We start from the raw sequence: 12,405 nt of genomic DNA on the forward strand, positions 1-12,405 counted from the left end.
TGAGTGATCTTATCTCTTTTAAAATATAACAGTCCGTTAAAGAATTTGTCATACATAATTATACATAAACGGTTGTACATAATTTGTAACCGTTGTAAATAAGTTATGTAACCGTTTATGTATAATTATGTATGAAAAATATTTTACCGTGCCACTATATTTTAAAAGAGATAACATCTCTCGAAAGACACGTCACTTCACGATGAATATTGTACATGCAAACGTGTTATTGGTAGTCGTTATAGTTAATTATAATATTGTACCAAAAGTGTTAGTAGTAATCGTTGAAGATCATGGCTATAATTAGGACGTTATGAGGATCAAGTGATGATACATTCATTTGTTATATTTTTGAAGTTAATATTACAATTACAAACAATATTGCATATTACATCATAAATATTACATCATAAAAATATCTGGAAATTGCTACAAATATTGAAACTTAAAAAGTTTTAGAAAAGTTTTAAAATAGTTTAAAGTCTAAAGACAGAAAATTATTTGCAATTAATTGGCCAACATTTTACCTTGCAATTATACATTTACGAAAAAAAAACAGCACTATTATGTACGGTAAAAGGGATAATATCAAAATTTGCATATCGTTAATAATATTTAAGTTAAAAATTAAATGTTCAAAAAAAAATATATATATGTATTACAAATTTTATTTTGAATGCTCCAAATAATTATAGAAATAAAAAATTTAACTTATTTTCATGAAGACTTGTTATTTTATATTTTGAATGCGTTAAATTCTACATTATTCTGCAAGAAATTCTAGAAGAATAACTTTTTTCAGCATTTAAATACTTTCTAAAATATTATAATATATATTCCGAAGATTTTTTCTGCATCGAACACGATGTTGGCAGAATTTGCGTCAAGATTTTATAAATTAAGAAATGAAAAAAAATAACACTTTTAGTTATTTTTAACATTTTTTTATACCAAACAATATTATGTGAAATGAATTAACAAGTGTTTCAACACGAATAAGGAAGAAGAAAGTTATTTTCAATCAAAGTATGTCTAGATGTTTAGTAATATTCATATGTGCAAGTGATTATAAAATACAATTATACAAATTCTATTTTTACGATAAAATAAAAAATTGTTTTGAATTTATGTCTACGGGAACAGTCATAACTTGATGAAAATAAATGATATATGGTCATGTTCTAGAATTTAAAAACTCTTGAATTGTACTTTTAGATTCGACTTTATTTAGAAACAAGGTTTGTTTTGCTGTAAAAAATATTGAAAACAGTAAAAAAATGTCATTTTTTGCCCATTTTATCTCAATTGAACTCAAAATCTTGTGCTATTCAAATCTTACCAATGGCATCGTGTTCATCAAGAAAATATCTTCGGAATATGATATGTATTTCGGAGAGAAAGAAAAGTGATTTTTTTTGACAGTGTAATGAATGTATGCAAATGACTGATAACAATAAACAATAAACATGCAAGATAACGAAATCAGTACAACTTCTTTAAGCATTAAAGGAATTTTTTGCACTAAAGGGAACTTTACAAACTAATTTCTTAATTAATCACAATTAAAATTCCACATTAAAATTGATTTCTTTGTCAGATAATTTAAAAATTGAATCATTATTTATATATTGATATAATTCCAATGTTATCTTAAATATTAAACAAAAGATAGTATAAAAGAAGGGCAAAGAGCCAATGACGTATATAAAAAAGTTATAATTTAGATAAGCAAACTTAATACAAAACAATTAAAATACAATAAAATAAAACAAACGTTTCAACTCCAATTGAGTCATTTTCAATGCCATCATACAATAATATAAATGTCGTTCTAAATTAAAAATTCGTACATAATCTTACAATATTCTTACAATTCCGTAACAAAAAATTCTTTCTTCTTTCTGTGTAATACGCTGTGAGTCATTTTTATAAAGAATTAACAAAATCATAAGAAAGTTCTTAGTAAAACTGTTAAGAGTCCAATAATACACAACGAGAAAAAAATGTAAAATGTAGTCCATTTCGTGGTACAATAAAAAAGTCTTTTTTAAACAACTGTTGTGTGACTTCGTTTAAGTCAGATGCTCGTTACCTTTGTGAATTTGCTTATAATAATCTATTAAATTAAAAAGACTTTTTTATGGATTGTCGGTCTCTCCGATATCTTATATCCTGGCGCTACGCGAAAATTCATGTATCGTGTGTTTTGCCGTTGCTGTATGCACCTGCGGTCACGTTATACTCTACGCGGATAACGTTTACATTCATTATGTTGATCGAAACGTGCCATCGATTCGTGCCACCTTCGCGGCTGCAGTATACGCTTCGACGAGAATCCCAGCAGCGATCCAATGCTGTTGGACTTGTCAAAATTTATTCTGTACGCACATCTAATCTCACATTTCATCGTGTTGTAGTTTGCGCGAAGCGTAATCGGGTATTCTCCACCCTCATCATTATCATCATCATCATCATCATCATCATCAGTGTTATTGTTATTGTCACCACGCACTACATCAACAGTTTCAAGTGCATCGCGGTGCGGACGTTTTCGTAAAATCACGCGTTTCAGAAATTCATTTATATCTCGCACTTCGTACGAACCTTCGGGAATTGTAATTTCCGCGTCGTCTTTGGCGAAATAAAATTTGTTGTTCGATTCGTTCACGTTCGGTATCGTGTGATAAGTCTCAAAAATCGCCAAACCGAGCTCGTAATCTCCGTCACTCAAATCTATAGCGGGGAAGTAATTCGCCATGAGGACGGTGCTCTTTCCGCTCAGCGTAAGCGTCAACGACATGACGGAAAAAAGCGTTCGACTAATACTAAGATTTCACAGGGCCTCGTCGAGCTTTTTAAATTCACACTCGTCTACCGTTTGTAGAAACCGCAGACACATCTGTCCGCAGAAACTTTGATCGTACGTCTGATAGGACGTGCAATTGTACTCTATCGTCGTAGCATCGTTCTCGAAATATCGCACCAGTTTCTTAGACGGTCGAAGATTGCCGAAACTGTCAAAATACACGACGCGATTGTTCCTCTTCGCGTACACTACCCAGTGAGTACCAGGCCCCGTCGCATCGTCCAGATTCACGATACCGCTTTCGTTTCGGCGCACACCGCTCGTCGGTAACGTGTTACGCATGAAAACGCCTCTCTCTGGTACACGCATACGTCTCGCGAGCTCGTTCAATTGTACATTGGTAGTTGCGCCAGACGGCATTTTTATCGTCTTTTTGACGTTTTTTTTTTTTTGCAGCTACGCCTTGTCCATGTTTGTATGGACCGAGATACAGTCCGCGACCATATTTGTACGGAGCGAGATACAGTCCGCGACTATCCCTGTTCCATCGCGCGATCGTGACGTTGCAACTCGTCGAGCTGACGTCGCGCGGTTTTGCTATCGTTTACCGCTTTCGCCACGCTGGCTGCTCCGCCGATCAAGGAGTGCGCCTAACATTGGTAGAAACGGTAACGCACCGCCTCGTTTCGCCATCGGAAGTATCCGCTTTTTCATCACCTTTTTCTTCGTCGTCTTCTTCTTCGGTTTCATGCCCATGCCGATCTTGGTCTTGGCTTTCATCGCTGCCCAGACGGCAACTGCGGCGGCTCTCTCGCCCAGAGCCGAATCTCTCGCGACGACGCGTCCTAGCGCTTTATCGGCGAGTACCTTGTCCGCCGTGTGTCTATTGGTGAGATCGTTGCTTTGAGAATACGCATAACATTTGAACCGTAATCTTTACTGTTATCTTTTTAACAGATAGTATGAAGTGATCTTTTAAGCATGTCACAATCAACTAATATATAAGCTGAATTATAAAACGCGGTAATTGTAATCAAGATTATTAGCCTTGCAGTATAGACATTTTATTAAATTTCCAACAACAGCAGCTGGTGTTCTTGCATATAAAATCGCATTTCGACAACTGGAAACAATAGGCAATATCCCTGAAATTATTGATGCGATTGATGGAACACATATTCATATTGTTAATGTACCCGGACAACTACCACATCTAGAAACCTTCTGTAATAGAAAGACTTATTTTTCCATTAATGTGCAAGTATGCACTCCTTAATATACTTAAATATATATATATATATATTTATTTATCAATATTATAAAAGTTCTAATTCTATTTGAGTCTTTCTTAAAAAAAGTTAAATAGAAATTATTAATAAGTATAAACATTTCTAAAATCCAAAAATAAATATTAATTGATAGACTATAGCAGGACCAGATATGAAATTCTGGATATTGTAGCGAGATATGCGAGAAGTACTCAACTACTTGTATATTCAGAGCATCTAGAATATATACGAAATTATTAGATCGAGAAATCCATTGTTCTCTGCTAAATGATGCTGCATATGCTTCTACAAGTTTTCTTTTTACACCTGTAAATAATCCATAAAATGCAGCAGAAGAATGATATAACAAAGCACATAAACGCGCTAGAAAATGTAATTGAAAGAGCCTTTGAAATTTGAAAAAGAAGATTTCCGTGTTTAAAGAGAGGTTTTTTTAGGAAATAGCCTTTCAATCATCTCCAATATTATTGTTACTTGTGCGATCCTTCACAATATAGGTCTACAAATTAATGATGAAGCACCTGAAAATGATGACATTGAATTTCCGTTGGATGAATTATCTCTGAATTTATCTCTGCGGAACAGATGATCAATGATGTTTTGTAGATCGAGGGAGTTAACACGATGATATAAAAATGGATGCATTCTATTCTTTAATTACATCATTGTTAATAAAAATAAAATGGAGCAAATATTCCCTGAATTTCACTTTTTGAAAACATTCTCTGACTAAAGTATAAAAGAAGCACTGAAAAAAACAAAGAAAAAAAATTATAAATCGTTATAGATGTTTCATTTTAATGTTTAAGAGGCGCGAAGAGAAATTTATTTTTAAAATTTTACGATTTTTCTTAAGTAAGATTTATTATATTTTGTTGTATTTTACCCTTGTCTCAAAATATGACTTTAATCTAATATTATAGTAGATAATTTCCTGTCCATAACGGTAATGCCAATATTTAAGAATCAATAAATTTTTTAAAGATTTGTTATAAATATTTTTTATGTTCTTTGAATTAAATTTAATATTAAAAATAAAAAGTTCCAAATGTTACATCTAATATGACGAATATAAAATTTCAAAATAAAAATAATGAAAGAAACAGCGCGATTAGTGTGCAATAATGATCTAATATATTATATAAAATACACTACTTAACAAAAAGTAGGGAATACTTTGGAACACGCTCAAAATTTTGCTTTATTCAGAACACTGTAACTTGGTAAAAAAATCATCGCAGACAAAAAATAAAAAAGTATTTTAAAGTATTTTAAAGGTTAAAATCTCTACTATCGAAATTGGTAGTTGATATTTCAATCTAACTGATCCATTACGAAGCTATATCAATATAAATGGATATCCGTCAAATCTAAAACATTGTACAATGTACCATGGATATACATCAACATTACATAATGACATTTATTCACAATTAGATCTCATGTACTATAATATTATTATTTATTTCTTTGGAATGTTACATAAATATTTTACACATTCGCTTTTTTAAGTTTTATTTTTGAAATATTATTAAAATATGAACTAAACACTTTATATAATATTTATAATAAATATAAGTAAATAGTTCTAGTACATATTTTATACATATTTCTGAATTATTTACTGGGAAAGTCAATGTTTTTAAAAATAAAGTGCAAACTAACTATCTCAACATGATATTTGCATTATGAAAATATAAAAATGATAGACATGACACCCTATGAGATAAGCACCTAATATAAGATATCAGAGTTTCGTCTAAACTAAGAGACGTCAATATTTGTGAAATTGGAAGCAAGAACGCCTTGTATTAGAAATCTATCTCATAATAGGGGACTTTAATTTATTATTAATATAGTTGATGAGACAGGAATACGCTCACAAAAAATAGATATGATATAAAATATAGAAAAATAATATGTAATATAATATTGATAATACTTAGATATAAAAATTCTGTAAATAACAAATTTGCAACATTAATAAGTAATTATTATCATATTTTCCTTGAATTATTGCTTTCATGTATTGTGTATACATACTGCAGACATATTGTGTGTGTGTGGATACGTAAAAACCTTTTTATTAAATTGTATTGAATAAATATTAACGAAAGAGACATATAAATCAACGACACGAAATCAAGTCACGACCCTGAGTAATCTTCAACAAGTTTAACCGTTACTCATTGTTTGTTAAAAAGTTATTAAAAGAAGAAGTTCGAAAAAAATCTTTTTATTATATAAAAAAAAATTTTCCATTTTAAAATGTATTTTAGAGAGGCAACTATTCATACAACGTAGTATAAGATTTATTTGTATATCTAAAAGTGGAAAATTGTGCGGATCTCAAATTGTAGGCAAGGGATTCTGTTGGAGGTCACTCGGGGTCATGATCGCGATAACATATGTCAATGTTAAGGTTATTGGAGTCTAGTCTCCTAATCGGTACTTTTACTAACATAATTCCTATTTTTGCAATTAATGCAGTTTGTACAATTAATAATGTAAGTAATTTCTCATTTTCGTGTATATTGCGCGATATTATAAAAAAAAATTAAGCATAATTTTGGAATTATTTGTCGACAATTAAAGAAACATTTCACTTTTTTATTAATTTCTATCCACTTCAATAGACCTTAATCATTACAGATATCATAATAAAAGATACAATTTTCCTATCTGCTCTCTAAATTTATTTTACAATAGTAACCAATTGATGTATACATGATATTCATTTTAAAAGTACAAAGTCGTCTAATTTTTTGTATTAGTATGTAGTATGTTATATTAAATAAGTCAATAAAGTTTGAGCTTTGATTGAACTAACGGTATTAACTTCTTGTTAAAAAAATATTTGAATTTTCATTTTCAACATTACAGAATTATAAGTATATCTTAATGACTAATTTTTTTTATATACAATGATCGCGTCGCTGTTCCTCGCATCAGGTGAATGCATGGTTCGTACCAACGGAAAATCGAAATTATTTTCATCGTGGAAAGTTAGTTTTCGTTGCCTTCCACGAAATTCATTTGCGGAGTCTAATTGGCGCTTTTGGAAATTCTTGTTAAGGGATAGGAACGGGAACGAATTGGGGAACGTATGATCAGATTGTTACGCCTACCTAATCTGGAAGACAATCCTGACATAAAGCGTGTTGTTGACATTGCGTGCAGGAGTCACCATTCTGTTGCTTTGACTGAGATTAGCGAGGTAAGCAAATGTCAACTATAATCTATCATTATGAACTAAATAGCTAGTTTGATTTAGGTATATACTTGGAGAGGAAAAGAATACGGACCACAGAATAACATTATATTAACTAATAATACACCTACGCAAGTAATCTCTAGTTTAGCTACTATAAAAGTTGTCTACCTCTCCTGTGATGCAATCTTAATCATGGCAGTCATTGAAAATGGTGAGGTTTTATAGTTGAGGCAATAACAATGTTGGCCAGCTAGGGATAGGCAAATGTGAGAACCAAACACTGCCATGTCAAATTAATACACTGAGTGGCATTGTAATAGATAATTATTGGTTGTGTTCAGCAAAGAAAGCAGCTTTGTAACTGTTGCAAAATTCATTATAATTGGTTTATACATTTAGATTTACAAGGACCCAAAAGTAAGAACTATCGTATTCAAGAATTTTACAACAATTGCAAAGCTGCTTTTTCTGTTAAACGCAGCCATTGTCTTGATAAAATTTTAAAAGAAGAACGAAAGACGAACAGCAAATCGAGATTACTGAGCAATCGGTATTGTTTCAGTCAAGGTGATTTATCGATTACACGCTAGCGCTTACGAATGAAGAAGACTTATCTGGAGTGGATATCGTTACAACCAGTTAGCAATCTGCGACAAGCAGATCTCTTATAATAAACCAAACTTAGTAAATTTATACTAATTGTCATCATAAAAGAGTTAATAGAAAAAAAGAAGATTGAAGATTTTGATGATTTATCATTAGGTCGTGTATCAAATGAGAAGAGTGTCCACATTGCTGTACGTAAAAAATTCATAAGCATCGCTGTTGGTCAAGATGGGCGTGTTTATGTGTGGGATAAACTGTCGCAATATGTGCATTACGAATCCATGTGCGTCACATCATTCTCGAATGTGTACAATGCTCTTGCGTGTTATGTATCAGCGAGTGTTATGCATGAACTGCTGATCCTGTACTCAAAGAGTTGAATACATATTGAAATCTCGGACTTGTATTCAACGATTCTTTATTTTTTTGTCGTATTTATTTATTTTGCTTGCATATTTTCGCATTTTCGCAATAATGAAATGGCAATGTTCAGAGGTTTGTCATAACGCCTATATTCGTAGTCAGGCCTATTTAAAGCTTCCTTAAATTTATCTTCAAATGCTCTATGAATTATTTCATTGGCTACTGTGCCTCTTAAGATAAATTTAAAGAAGCCTTGAGTACAAGGTCTGACTATGTAATACGGGCATAAGTTGCTCAGTGAACAATCATTCTTTAAGAGGGTCTTAAAATCTCGTCTTAATAAAGTTTATCGATTCAATAAAATTTAAACACATATTGTGTGCCATTGGATGCAGTCCATTTGACGCTACAAATGCTTCAAAATTTTTGATTGATTAATCAGAAGAAAGAATTTTATTAACTGACCAATCAAAAAATGCTTTGAAGCATTCGTAGCATCAAATGGACCGAACCATTTCTTGTTTCCAAACCTGAAGAAATGGTTCGGAGGAAAGAGATTCACCACCAGAGAGCAGCTCATCGCCGAAACAGAGGCTTATTTTGAAGGGGACAAATCATATACTTGGACGGCTTGAAAAAGTTAGAGAATTGTTGAATCAAGTGTATCGAGCTGAAAGGAGACTATGTTGACTATGAGAAATGAATCTATCAAAAAAATATGTTTTACTATGTTTTTCTAAAAACTTATTGACTTGTCCTCGTATTTTTAATAAAAATGTATCTAGGTGTTTAGTAATACGAGCGGCTATTAAATAACGAGACTGACGCTGTAAAACATTTTATTTTGATTTCATACATATTTACTTATTATCATCTTCAATATACACCCCTCCTCTATCCCTACAACGCTCCATGCGAATCTTCCATTGTTTGAAACAGTGCTGAAAGTCTTCTTCTGTCAGCTCCTTCAGGACGCGTGCCGCTTTCTCTTTCACAGCTTCAACGGACTCAAATCTTGTTCCTTTTAATGCAGATTTCATCTTAGGAAACAGATAGAAGTCGCACGGTGCAAGATCCGGCGAATAAGGCGGATGGTCTAACACTGGGATGCTGTACTTGGCTAGAAACCTCTTGACAGACAATGCGGAATGAGCCGGCGCATTGTCTTGGTGGAGAATCCATGACTTGTCTTTCCACAATTTGCCATACACATTCTTTGTCAATTCCTACAGTTTCACCAATCGCACGAATACTTAACCGACGGTCGGATCGAATCAGATTACCGATTGTTTCGATATTGTCATCCGTTTTTGACGTGGAAGGGCGACCCGGGCGTGAATCATCTTCAACGTCTTCTCGGCCGTCTTGGAAACGCTTAAACCACTCAAAAACACGTGCACGCGATAAACATTCATGGCCATACACTTCTTTCAATAAATTATAAGTTTCAGTAGAGGTTTTTCCAAGTTTCACGTGAAATTTCACAACAATTCGTTGCTCTATTACACTTATCATTTTTCCGGCGAAATAAAAAAACAACTCTAATGCGAAAGAAGGCTACGGCTATACGGATTTGTTTACAGAAGCGAGAGGTACTGCATTCGAAAGAGAAGGCTTCACGTTAAACAGCTGTCGGTCGCTGGCGTTTGGCGCATGCGTACTTCTTCTGTAGCAGCGTCAGTCTCGTTATTTAATAGCCATACCTATTAACGATAATGTATATATTATAATAATGTATACATTAGCGTTTAGCAATTAAGCAATTAACAGCAAAATAGAAATCTTCCCGAATGCGAGGATAAATACTTTTTTCTTCCTTTTTTTCTTCTTCTAATAAAACCAATTTTAGATATATGATTCAGAATGTACTAGATTCGCCTCGCATAAGGATGTTAGTTAAGGAAAACCGAATTTTTATTATAAATATTAAAACTCAACTATTACCTATTAAGATTAAACTTGTAGAGTGAGAAGTAGGGCTTATGCGGAGCCTTACTGTTTTATCTTAAGGAAACAAGCGCGAGTATAGATTCTATCAAACCTTGAAGAATATTGATTGGTCCTGAAAGGACACTCCCACATTCATTTTCAAAATATAAAAGGAGCTGTCAAAAGCAGAAATTTGTCATTTAAGTCATTCAAGTCATTCAAGTTATTCAATGCATTTAATTCTTTCAATTCATTCGAAAAGCAAAAGTAGAAATCTATCCAGTATAATTAGATCAAGATGAGAACTATCTTCGCGCTTCGTCAATAATATATGCGTATGTTTTTCTTTTCGAAAAAATTGAATCGACTGAAACCTAAATTTCTATTCTGCGTCCCATTCAATTACATACACGTACGTATACATAAGTATCCGAAGGGCTGTTGCGACTGTCGCTACCAATAGCATGGCCCCCGTCTTACGGCAGTTCTTCGGAACATTGATAATTTTTTTTTGTATTACCTCCATGCCTACTAAAGGCGAACGAAGGCAGCGAGAGAAGAGATTAAGATTTCAAATAAAATCAGTTCTCATTTCAAATCACGATCCTTTCCCTTATTTCCAAAAATTAGCGCAGTTATTAGATCAAAATAAACCGGCAGATTCAACTCGCGAACACGTATATACTTTCCAGAAATTAGAGATTAATCTCATGTTTCCTAACTACAAAGACATTCGAAAAACTGATCCACGTAGATTCGCTTATAAACTTCGTAATCTTTTTGGCATCAGGTGATTACCCTCCCGAAAAATTATTCAATACTTCCCAGTGAACATCTCTAACCGCACAACTTGATCTCCAATCCCCGGGTAAATTATTTAAATGCATTGACTCAAAAAAACGGAGAAAATTTCAACAGCTATGTGACGTAACAGACCCATAAAGCCGATTTCGGCCTTCTTTAAATTTTGTCCAAACTCACAAAAGTATATTTTAAGGTCAATTATAATACATTCAATTCGAGTGATTCCAGCTTAAACGGAGCGATGGAGCTGTCATATTTATTCGGAAATCAATATTTTGATTGTCGTATTGGAAAATAATTTGAATTATTCTGGAATGGTAGAGGTTTCTTAATTCTTTATACATTTGATGCCGACGCTTTTAAGTTAAAGTATACATGCCAATAAATCTCTCAGAAAGGATCAATGTTTGTCTTTGAGTATAAACTATTAGCAAGTGTGTGTGTGTGTGTGTGTGTGTGTGTGTGTGTGTGTGTGTGCGCGTGTGCGTGTGTGTGTGCGCGTGCGCACGTGTGTGTGTACGCATGTACGCGTGCTTAAAACTACGAAAACACTATTTGTGTACATATTTTACAATACACATTTCTTTTTAAAAAATCATATAGTTATTCAGAAACTCATTTTATGGGTTTATCGTATCATAATATCATTTTGAGATTACAGTTCTCAAATCTCGAATTATCGAATCTCTTCTCTTTTGTAGATTTTTCGAGCAATGTATTTATTTTTACCTTATTATTATGACCCACAGACATTGAATCACGAGGCGAACGCTACGCGTTTTATTTTCATTGAGTAGGTCGTACACTAGTCGATTGCTATCTCACTTCAACAAGCACTCGCTTTACTTGCGCGCATGCAAATATCCGGGCTCTACTTATTATTATTTTAATGTCCGTTTTTCAAATAATTCTTTTCCGAGCTACCTATCCTCTTAAATATTATTACACTTCATCATCTATCAGTTTTTTTCCGAACTATTTCTTTTGACAGAAGCGTCAGATCATATAAATATTGTATTATAAATACAAAGTTGTACAATTGCTTATTGTTATACCATACTTCCCCAGGCTAAGCTTCAGGTCTTTATCAATAACGGATTAATAATTTAAGGAACTGCTCGATGTTGCAAAAGGCATTTGAACGGTAGTGCTTTTAAAGATGATGATGCTAATAGAATAAAACAAATATCAAATATAACTATCTTAAGTGGAACCGAGATATTCAACTTGTTGAATAATCTCTGGGTATTAGCAAAGAAATAATTATTGAAGATTTTGACACTCCTGGAACATCAAGTGATGTTGCTTATCATCGACTTACCAAAATATCTGCGAAAGATTTCAATAATCTTTTCACTTACGTTAGAGTTAAAATCCATAGTACATCTATAAAA

Source organism: Acromyrmex echinatior, chromosome 17, assembly GCF_024713525.1.
Source record: "Acromyrmex echinatior isolate Ae372 chromosome 17, ASM2471352v2, whole genome shotgun sequence".
In the NCBI taxonomy this organism is placed as follows: domain Eukaryota; kingdom Metazoa; phylum Arthropoda; class Insecta; order Hymenoptera; family Formicidae; genus Acromyrmex; species Acromyrmex echinatior.